The sequence below is a fragment of the Gorilla gorilla genome, chromosome 9 (assembly GCF_029281585.2).
Source record: "Gorilla gorilla gorilla isolate KB3781 chromosome 9, NHGRI_mGorGor1-v2.1_pri, whole genome shotgun sequence".
NCBI lineage: Eukaryota > Metazoa > Chordata > Mammalia > Primates > Hominidae > Gorilla > Gorilla gorilla.
In genome coordinates this window covers 91,016,066-91,024,907 of record NC_073233.2, presented here as the reverse complement: position 1 = coordinate 91,024,907, position 8,842 = coordinate 91,016,066, and the positions used below count along the sequence as shown (strand labels likewise).

The 8,842-nt window shown below is 40.7% G+C and overlaps 1 pseudogene; it reads right to left on the bottom strand.

Moving 5' to 3' along the window:
* Window positions 1-1,138: 1,138 nt before the first annotated feature.
* On the bottom strand, window positions 1,139-5,204 carry LOC115936240 (pre-mRNA-splicing factor SPF27-like; annotated as a pseudogene).
* Window positions 5,205-8,842: the final 3,638 nt, after the last annotated feature.

Sequence of the window (8,842 nt, the reverse complement as noted above, 5' to 3'; positions counted from 1 at the left end):
CAGCAGTGCCCACTTCTTGCAGTGCAAACTGCAGTTTGCAGTTCCTGGCACCATTCATTTATTTAGAAAATATTTACTGAACCCCTACTATACGGTGAGCACTGTTCAAGGAGCTGGGGATAAAAAAAGCCAAGAAAAGTCCCTGTCCTTAAAAAGTCTAGTGGGAAGAAACAGGAAATAAAAAAAAAATAATAGTACGTTAGGGGTTGATAAGGGTTTTGTAAACAGGTGGCTGCCACCACCACAGAGAATATCAGCTCTGGAAATACATTATTCAAGATTAGTTTGGCTACACATAACAGAAAAATCCAATACAGGAGAGACTTACACAATGCAGAATTTATTTCTCATGTAAAAGAAGTCTTGAGATAGATGGTTATGGCAAGTTATCAGACTATCAGAGGCCCAAGCCCCTTCTCTCTAGTCCACATCCTTAACAGATGACTTTAATCCTTATGTTCCAGGACAGATGCTGGAACTCCAGGAATCCTATCATCATCTAGACAGCAGGATGGAGAAACAAAGAAGGGTGGGCCTTCTTCCTTTTAAAGAGATGTAAGAATCGGCCGGGCGCGGTGGCTCACACCTGTAATCCCAGAACTTTGGGAGGCTGAGGTGGGCAGATCATGAGGTCAGGAGTTTAAGACCAGACTGGTCCACATGGAATACAAAAATTAGCCGGGCGTGGTGGTGCACGCCTGTAATCCTAGCTACTCAGTAGGCTGAGGCAGGAGAATTGCTTGAACCCAGGAGGCGGAGGTTGCAGTGAGCTGAGACCACGCCACTGCACTCCAGCCTGAGTGCAGAGAGATACACCGTCTCAGAAAAAAAAAAAAAAAAAGAGAGAGATGTAAGAATCATATATCATTTCTACTTACTTGTGGCCCTACCTAGCTACAAGGGAAACTTGAAGAATAGGGTTTTTCTTTGTTATCATTTTTTGTTATTATTATTTTTTAAGATGGGTAGCAACGGGCCCAGCTAAAAATGAACATTCTGTTACACCTTATGTTTTGCATCTAGTCCTCTTTCTGCCTCACAGGTCTTCCTCCTCTGTATTCCTTCTTTAATTATCCTATGCCTTCTCCCTGCCTGGTGCTAATTATACTATTTTGACTCTTTCTGATTTGGGTTCTACCTATCCAAAAGACAACACTTCACTTCCAACCTCTTGATCTAGAACTAAACACTCACTGACTCCGAAACTGTCCTCATGGGGTGAGCTCCCACTTTGATCTATTTCTATCCTGGAAACAAGACAGTCCAAACTTCATAGAAATTCACAAAATCTCAAGTGTAGAGAGCTCATGAATAATGATGAAAATTTACTTTAAAGATCAGCATTCTTCAATTTCAGACTAATGACTAATTTCAGAATTTTGGTCATCATTTTGCATTTTTACTATTTTATTTCGAATCTGCTATTAATTGGAGTGTCCTGCTGGTCTTTTTTTTAGATAGTTTAATTCCAGGTGTCAGCTAATAATAATTTTAAAAACCCATAAATACTTCCTCAGGCTTAACAATCACTGTCTTGGTGTTCCCTGCTGAAGGTACTGATAATGAATCCAATAAATAAGTCCTGGAAACAGGGAGGCCAACCCAGGCACAATATCTGATTATCAGATAAATATCAATGCATATGGGGTAACCACAAATCCTAGGAGAAAAACTTTGGATGCTAAGCAAAGATCGAGCATTTCTGAGAGTTTTCTCTTTTATGGTTGTTTTTTGTGGGCAGTCTGTGTAGTCAGTAGCTACAACTTCCACCACCAAAGCTGTTCATTTTTTCTAAAAGTAATACAATCATTTAAGGTTAACAAATCCTAAGATCATAATTATTTTATTTCTATAGAGAAACCACCATTAAAACTTCAGTATTTATACGCTTAGACCAGAATTAGTAGAATTAGTTTCAATATGGTCCCAACCACTTTGTGTGACTTCAGGCAAGTTACCTCACCTCCTAAGCCTCAATTTTCCAAATAAAATAATAGTAATAATAATCATATAATCCTATATCAGATGTGTCTCCATTTTTTATTTAGATGGATGGCTTCCGTAGGTGTATTAGGCCAAAGTATCCAAAAAGAAGGTAAAAAGTCCAAATGACAATAAACAAGAAGGGAATATAAAGCTAAATTAACTTATTCAGCAAGATAACTCATTGAGAACCTGGGTGTACATTATGCAATCAATTTATCTTTAGTGATACACCCCGTAGGTGCTTTGCACAATGTGGACTACATTGTAACGAGGGTCTTCTCTACATAGAACCACCAGTTCACCTGGCATATTGGTTTACAAATGCAGATTTCTGGGTTCCACCCTGGATATTTTGACTCAGTTGGTTAAGAAGACAACTTTGGAATCTATATTTTAAAAGTGTATCCAAAAGATAAAAAAAAAACTTTTCTGGGGTAACTTTTAAAAATTATTTTGCATTATAGCTTTGTTTTGTTTTCTAATTTTCCACGTTGACCATGTACAGTATTAATTTTTTGAAAGGGAAAAGAAAAACCGATATTTTATTTTTATTAAAAATAAAGCTTTCAGGGCACAAAAAGGCAAACATCACATGTTCTCACTTATTTTCGGGATCTAAAAATGAAAACAATTGAACTCACGGACATAGACTGTAGAAGAATGGTTACCAGAGGCTGGGAAGGGTACTGGGGGCTGGGTGGGTTAGGTGGGCATGGTTAATGGGTAAAAATAGATAAATAAGAAGAGTGAATAAGACCTACTATACAATAGCACAACAGGGTGACTATGGTCAATAATAACTTAACTGTGTATTTTAAAATAACTAAAAGAATGTAATTGGATTGTTTGTAACACAAGTGATAAGTGCTTGAGGGGATGGGTACCGCATTCTCCATGATGTGTTTATTTCACCTTGCATGCCTGTTTCAAAACATTTCATATACATCTACTATGTACCCACAAAAATTAAATTTTTTAAAAAATATATTTTTAAAAAATTATTAATTAAATAAAGCTTCCAGGTTATGTTCTGGAAGAATAGTTTTTGGCTATGTCCAGTGTAGAGTTTAATTGACTCCCTCATTCTCTTAGGTGCTAGAGCAAACTTACTCTTTGAGAATACTTTGAGTTACTTTTTGAGTAACTCAAAAAGTAACTTTGAGTTACTTTTTGAGAATACTCTGTAGCCATATCTACAGGGTACACTTTTGGTCTCTCCCCTCTCAGATTAATCTCAATCAACTGACAGGTTTGACATTATTTTCTGAAAATTGCAAGATCAGATCAAGACTTGGGCCCCAGTGGGTCATTTCACCATTAATCTAAAAGCATTAAATGACTAAGGTCGGTTTAAAGTAGATAAAATAGGGGAAAGGTAGAGGTATTAAGTTTCTCGATTAAATGAAACAGATAAGAATAATACATAATGTGTATAAATTAGTGTTTTCCAAAATACTTACTTAGAAATTATAATTTAACTTATTAACTATAAAAAGTATATATACTTCCAATTATAAGTTAGTACACACACATTAAATACAATTTGGAAAATACTGAAAAGAACAAATTGATTGGTTGCCTATAGACTACAAACCAAAAACAACCACTGTTGCATTTCAGTTCTTTCTTTTTTTTAACCGTCAAGCTAGACGTTTTTATTTTCCTAGGGTATACAAATAGAATTACTACAACCATCCACACAGTCTATTATTTCTTTTTTTAATTTTTTTTTTTTTTTTTTTTTTGAGACGGAGTCTCGCTCTGTCGCCCAGGCTAGAGTGCTGGAGTGCAGTGGTGCGATCTTGGCTCACTGCAAGCTCCGCCTCCCGGGTTCACGCCATTCTCCTGCCTCAGTCTCCCAAGTAGCAGGGACTACAGGCGCCCGCCACTGCGCCCGGCTAATTTTTTGTAGTTTTAGTAGAGACGGGGTTTCACTGTATTAGCCAAAATGGTCTCGATCTCCTGACCTCGTGATCCACCCGCCTTGGCCTCCCAAAGTGCTGGAATTACAGACGTGAGCCACCGCACCCGGCCCACACAGTCTATGATTTCTAAACATTTAAATATCAATGGTTTCTGGAAGATGCTGTTATCCTTCATAGTTCATTGAAAGTTCACATCCCTTCTGTGAAAGCCAAACTTTTCTTCGACCTATAAAATTGTCTTTTCAGAAGTCTCATGGGATGTTTTGTTTGCTTCTCCATATTGATCCTTAATGTGATAGATTTCATTTTCTTTCTTCCTTTTTTTTTTTTTTTGTGAGACGGAGTCTCGCTCTGTCGCTCTGTTGCCCAGGCTGGAGTGCAGTGGCGCAGTCTCGGCTCACTGCAACCTCCAACTCCCGGGTTCAAGCAATTCTCTACCTCAGCCTTCCGAGTAGCTGGGATTACAGGCACCCGCCACCTCGCCAGGTTAATTTTTTGTATTTTTAGTAGAGACGGGCTTTCACCATCAAGACCAGGCTGGTCTTGAACTCCTGACCTCGTGATCCACCTGCCTCGACCTCCCAAAGTGCTGGGATTACAGGCATAAGCCACCGCACCCGGCCACATAGATTTCATTTTCTAGTTGAACAACAGTCTGTTCAATCTCATAATTCTTACTGACCAGGGATACCCAATTTGACTCCATTTCTCTCAATTTAGATCCAGCGAGTTGCATGTTCTTTCTCTGCCCGTTAAACTCTTGAATATGTTTTCTTACCTTCTGAAGTTCTTTCTGTGAGTGTTCAATCATACGAACTAGATTTTCATTGTAAACTTTCTAGGCATTATATCCATGCTGTGACATTAGTTCCAGATTCTCAGTTCTAACTGCTTGCTGCTTTAACTGGGAAATAAAATTGTTTACACATTCTTACCATGCAGCAGTGTCATTTTTTTGACGGGAGAAAGGGGCTGGAAGCTCATATCATTTCATACTGAGCAATTCAATTGGTTGTCGAGCAGCCAGTCTTGCAAATTCATTTCTCATTATGTCAGTCATTATAATGGATTATTTTCCTTCCCCTAATTCTTCTCTGGGTTAAATGCTGTCTAGAATTTCAAATGCAGAATAATTCGGGGCTGTTAGGCAGCTCAGGTAGCTCTTAGTAGGTGAGTTTGCTCTTCCACAAGCACCTCAGCAGCTTTCCACACACCAGGGGCTTCATAACCTTGATCAAAATAAGGCAACGCCTCCACCACAACCTCTCCGGCCACCAAACTTGTGCCTGCCATTCTGGGGACCTTATGTTGGCCTATGTTTTCTCCATTTCAGTTATTTCCATCCAATTTTTAATAATATACATAACATCACATAAAATGTTATTTTATTTTTCTTACTGCTACTTTTTTTTTCTCTTTATGGAGCTATAACTGGCAAATACAAATTGTATATATTACGCTGGGCGTGGTGGTTCACGCCTGTAATCCCAGAACTTGAGGAGGCTGAGGTGGGCGGATCACTTGAGGTCAGGAGTTCGAGACCAGCCTGGCTAACATGATGAAACCCCATCTCTACTAAAACACAAAAAATTAGCCAAGGGTGGTGGCGTATGCCTGTAGTCCCAGCTACTCGGGAGGCTGAGGCACGAGAATCACTTGAACCTGGGAGGCAGAGGTTGCAGTGAGCTGAGATCATACTACTGCACTCCAACCTGGGCAACAAAGTGAGAATCCAACTCCAAAGATAAATAAATAAATATTGTGTATATTAATATTATACAATGTGGTATAAGTTGTTTTGATATGTATATACACTGAAATGATTGCCACAATTAAGCTAATTAATGTGTTCATCATGTTGCATTGTTACAATTTTGTTTTTGGTGCTAAGAAAATTTAAGATATACTCTTTTAGTGAGTTTCATGCACACGATACAATATTATTAACGATAGTTATTATGCTGGACTTATTAATCCAGACCTTATTCATCCTGTTTAACTGAAATTTTGTTCACTTTGATGAACATTTTCCCACTTCTCTCACCCCCAGCATTCTCCTCTCTCCTTCTATGAATTTAAACTCTTTCAACTCCACATAAAAATGAGATCATGCAGTACTTGCCTTTTGTGCCTGACTTATTTCACTTAGCATAATGTCCTCCAGGTTAATCCATATTCTTGAACATGACAGGACTTCCTTCATTTTGAGGAGTGAGTAATATTCCATTATGTATAGCACATTTTCTTTATTCGTTCTTTGTCCCTCTGTTGATGGATACGTAAGTTGATTCCATATATTGGCTATTGAAAATAACACTGCAATGAACATGTATATATATATCTTTTCGACATACTGATTTCATTTCCTTTGGATGTATATCCAAAAGTGAGATTGCTGAATCATATGGTAGCTCTATTTTTAATTTTTTGGGGAAATTTCATGCTTTTCTTCTACAATGGCTATACCAATTTGTATATATATATAAAATATTTTTTTTCCAGCCTGGGTGACAGAATGAGATACTCTGTCTCAAAAAAAAAAAAAACTTTTATCAGATAAATGGTTTGAAAATATCTTCTGCCATTCTGTAGGTTGTCTCTTCACTCTGTTGATCATTTTCTTTGGTGAGCAGTATAATTTGTGCTGTATAGTTTGATGCAATTGTATTTATCTGATAAAAGGATTTTTGGTTGTTTTTGCTTTTGTTATTTGTTTTTTGTTTTTGTTTTTTTGTTTTTGTCTTTAGTAGAGATGGGGTTTCCCCATGTTGGTCAGGCTGGTCTTGAGCTCCTGACCTCAGGTGATCTGCCTGCCTTGGCCTCCCAAAGTGCTGGAATTACAGGCATAAGCCACCATGCCTGGCCTATTTTATTTTATTTTTTGAGACAGGGTCTTGCTTTGTCACCCAGGCTGGAGTGCAGTGGCACTATCTCGGCTCACTGCAAACCCTGCCCCAAGAGCTCAAGTGATCCTCCCACCTCAGCCTCTGGAATAGGTGGGATTACAAGTGTGTGCCACCACATCTGGCTAATTTTTATATTTTAGTAGAGACAAGATTTCACCACGTTGCCCAGGCTGGTCTCGAACTCCTGACCTCAAATGATCTGCCTGCCTCGGCCTCCCAAAGTATTGGGATTACAGGCATGAACCACTGCGCCTGGCCTGGTTTTGAGTTGCCTTTTGTATATGGTATGAGATAAAGGCTTCAGCCTCCCAAAGTGCTGAGATTACAGGTGTGAGCTACCCTGCCTGGCCTCTGTCTTTGACTTTTGAGAATTTCACCATAATGTGCCTTGGTGAAGATCTCCCTTAGTTGAACTCATTTTGTTCATGAATTGTTTTCCTAATAATCATTTAGTTATCTGTGTTCTCTTATAGCTCCTTGAGCTTCTTTAAGATGATTATTTTGAATTCTTACAAATTTTCAAATAATTACAAATTATTTTGATATACAAATTCATGAAGTTTGCGTATCCCAATTTATTTTTTATTTATTTTTACGTTTATATTTTGAGATGGAATCTTGCTTTTGTCACCCAGGCTGGAGTGCAGTGGCGCGATCTGGGCTCACTGCAACCTCTGCCTCCCGGCTTCAAGGAATTCTCCTGCCTCAGCCTCCTAAGTAGCTGGGATTAAAGGCACCCCCGACCGTGCCTAGCTAATTTTTGTATTTTTAGTAGAGACGGGGCTTCACCATCTCTACTACCATCTTGGCCAGGCTGGTCTCGAACTCCTGACCTCAGACGATCCGCCTGCCTCGGCCTCCCAAAGTGCTAGGATTACAGGCATGAGCCACCATGCCTGGCCGTGTATCTCAATTTTTTAAGGTCAGTTATTAGTGCTTTAATTTTTTTTACCTTTGGTGGTGTCATGTTTCCCTGATTATTATTTTGTGATTCTGGAAGGACCATCTGATGAGTTCAAGGCTTACTTCTGAAGTCCTCAGATGGGCTGATCTGGTGTCTGGGTCTGCAGAGGTGAATCTGCAACCCCGGTCTGTGGATACAGTCCTTAATCCTGAGTCCATGGAGATGGCCTGGCACTGGGGTTCACTGGTGTGGTCTTGGTGACTGGGTCTGCTGGAGAGGGCCTGGAGCCTGAGTCTGCAGGAATAGGCCTAGAGCCTGTGTCCACAGGGGCTGACAGGAAGCCTGGGTCCATTGGAGTTAACCTGGCCCTGCGATGGGTCTTGAGCATGAGTCTGCTGGGGAGTGTGCTGGTGCTAAGGCAGGCCTGGTGTCTGGGTTCTCAAGGTGGGCCTGGTCTACAAGGGCTAGCCTGGTGCTCGGACAGGTGTGGAACCTGAGTCTGCAGAGCTGGATCTGGGTCCTGGGTCCATGGGGGTGGTCCATGGGAGTGATCCCAGAGCCTGGGTCTGCTGGAACTTGGGGCCACAGGTGCCAGCCTGGTGGCTAGGGCCATGGGGGGCTGGTGGCATGGCATTGGGGCAGTCCTGGAGCCTGGGTCTGTGGGGCTGGTCTGGAGGCTTAGTCTGTGGGGGCCAGCCTAAAGCCTGGGGATGTGGGGGCCAGCCTAGTGTTGGGTGAGCTTGGGTCTTTGGGATGTGGGGTCTTGCCTGGAGCCCAGGGATACAGGGGATGGCCTAGAGTCTGGATCCATAGGGACCAGCCAACCACAAGGGTTCAATGAGGAGGGCCTGGCGCTGTGGTTCATGGTGAAATGGGTGTTCACTCCTCTTCCTCCCTCAGAAGGCTTGGAAGACAGATAATGTGGGTAATGTAAAACTGTCCTTCCTACCCTCTTTAATGCATCTTTTCTTATTTCTGTGTTCCACCTACATACTGTCATCTCTTACCTGAATTCCTTAGCTCTTATGAAAGTATTTTTGCATGTAGATAGCTATGTAAATTAGTGTTTCTGCAAGGAGACAGGCACTAAAATCTCCTATTCTGCCAGCTAGCTGACATCA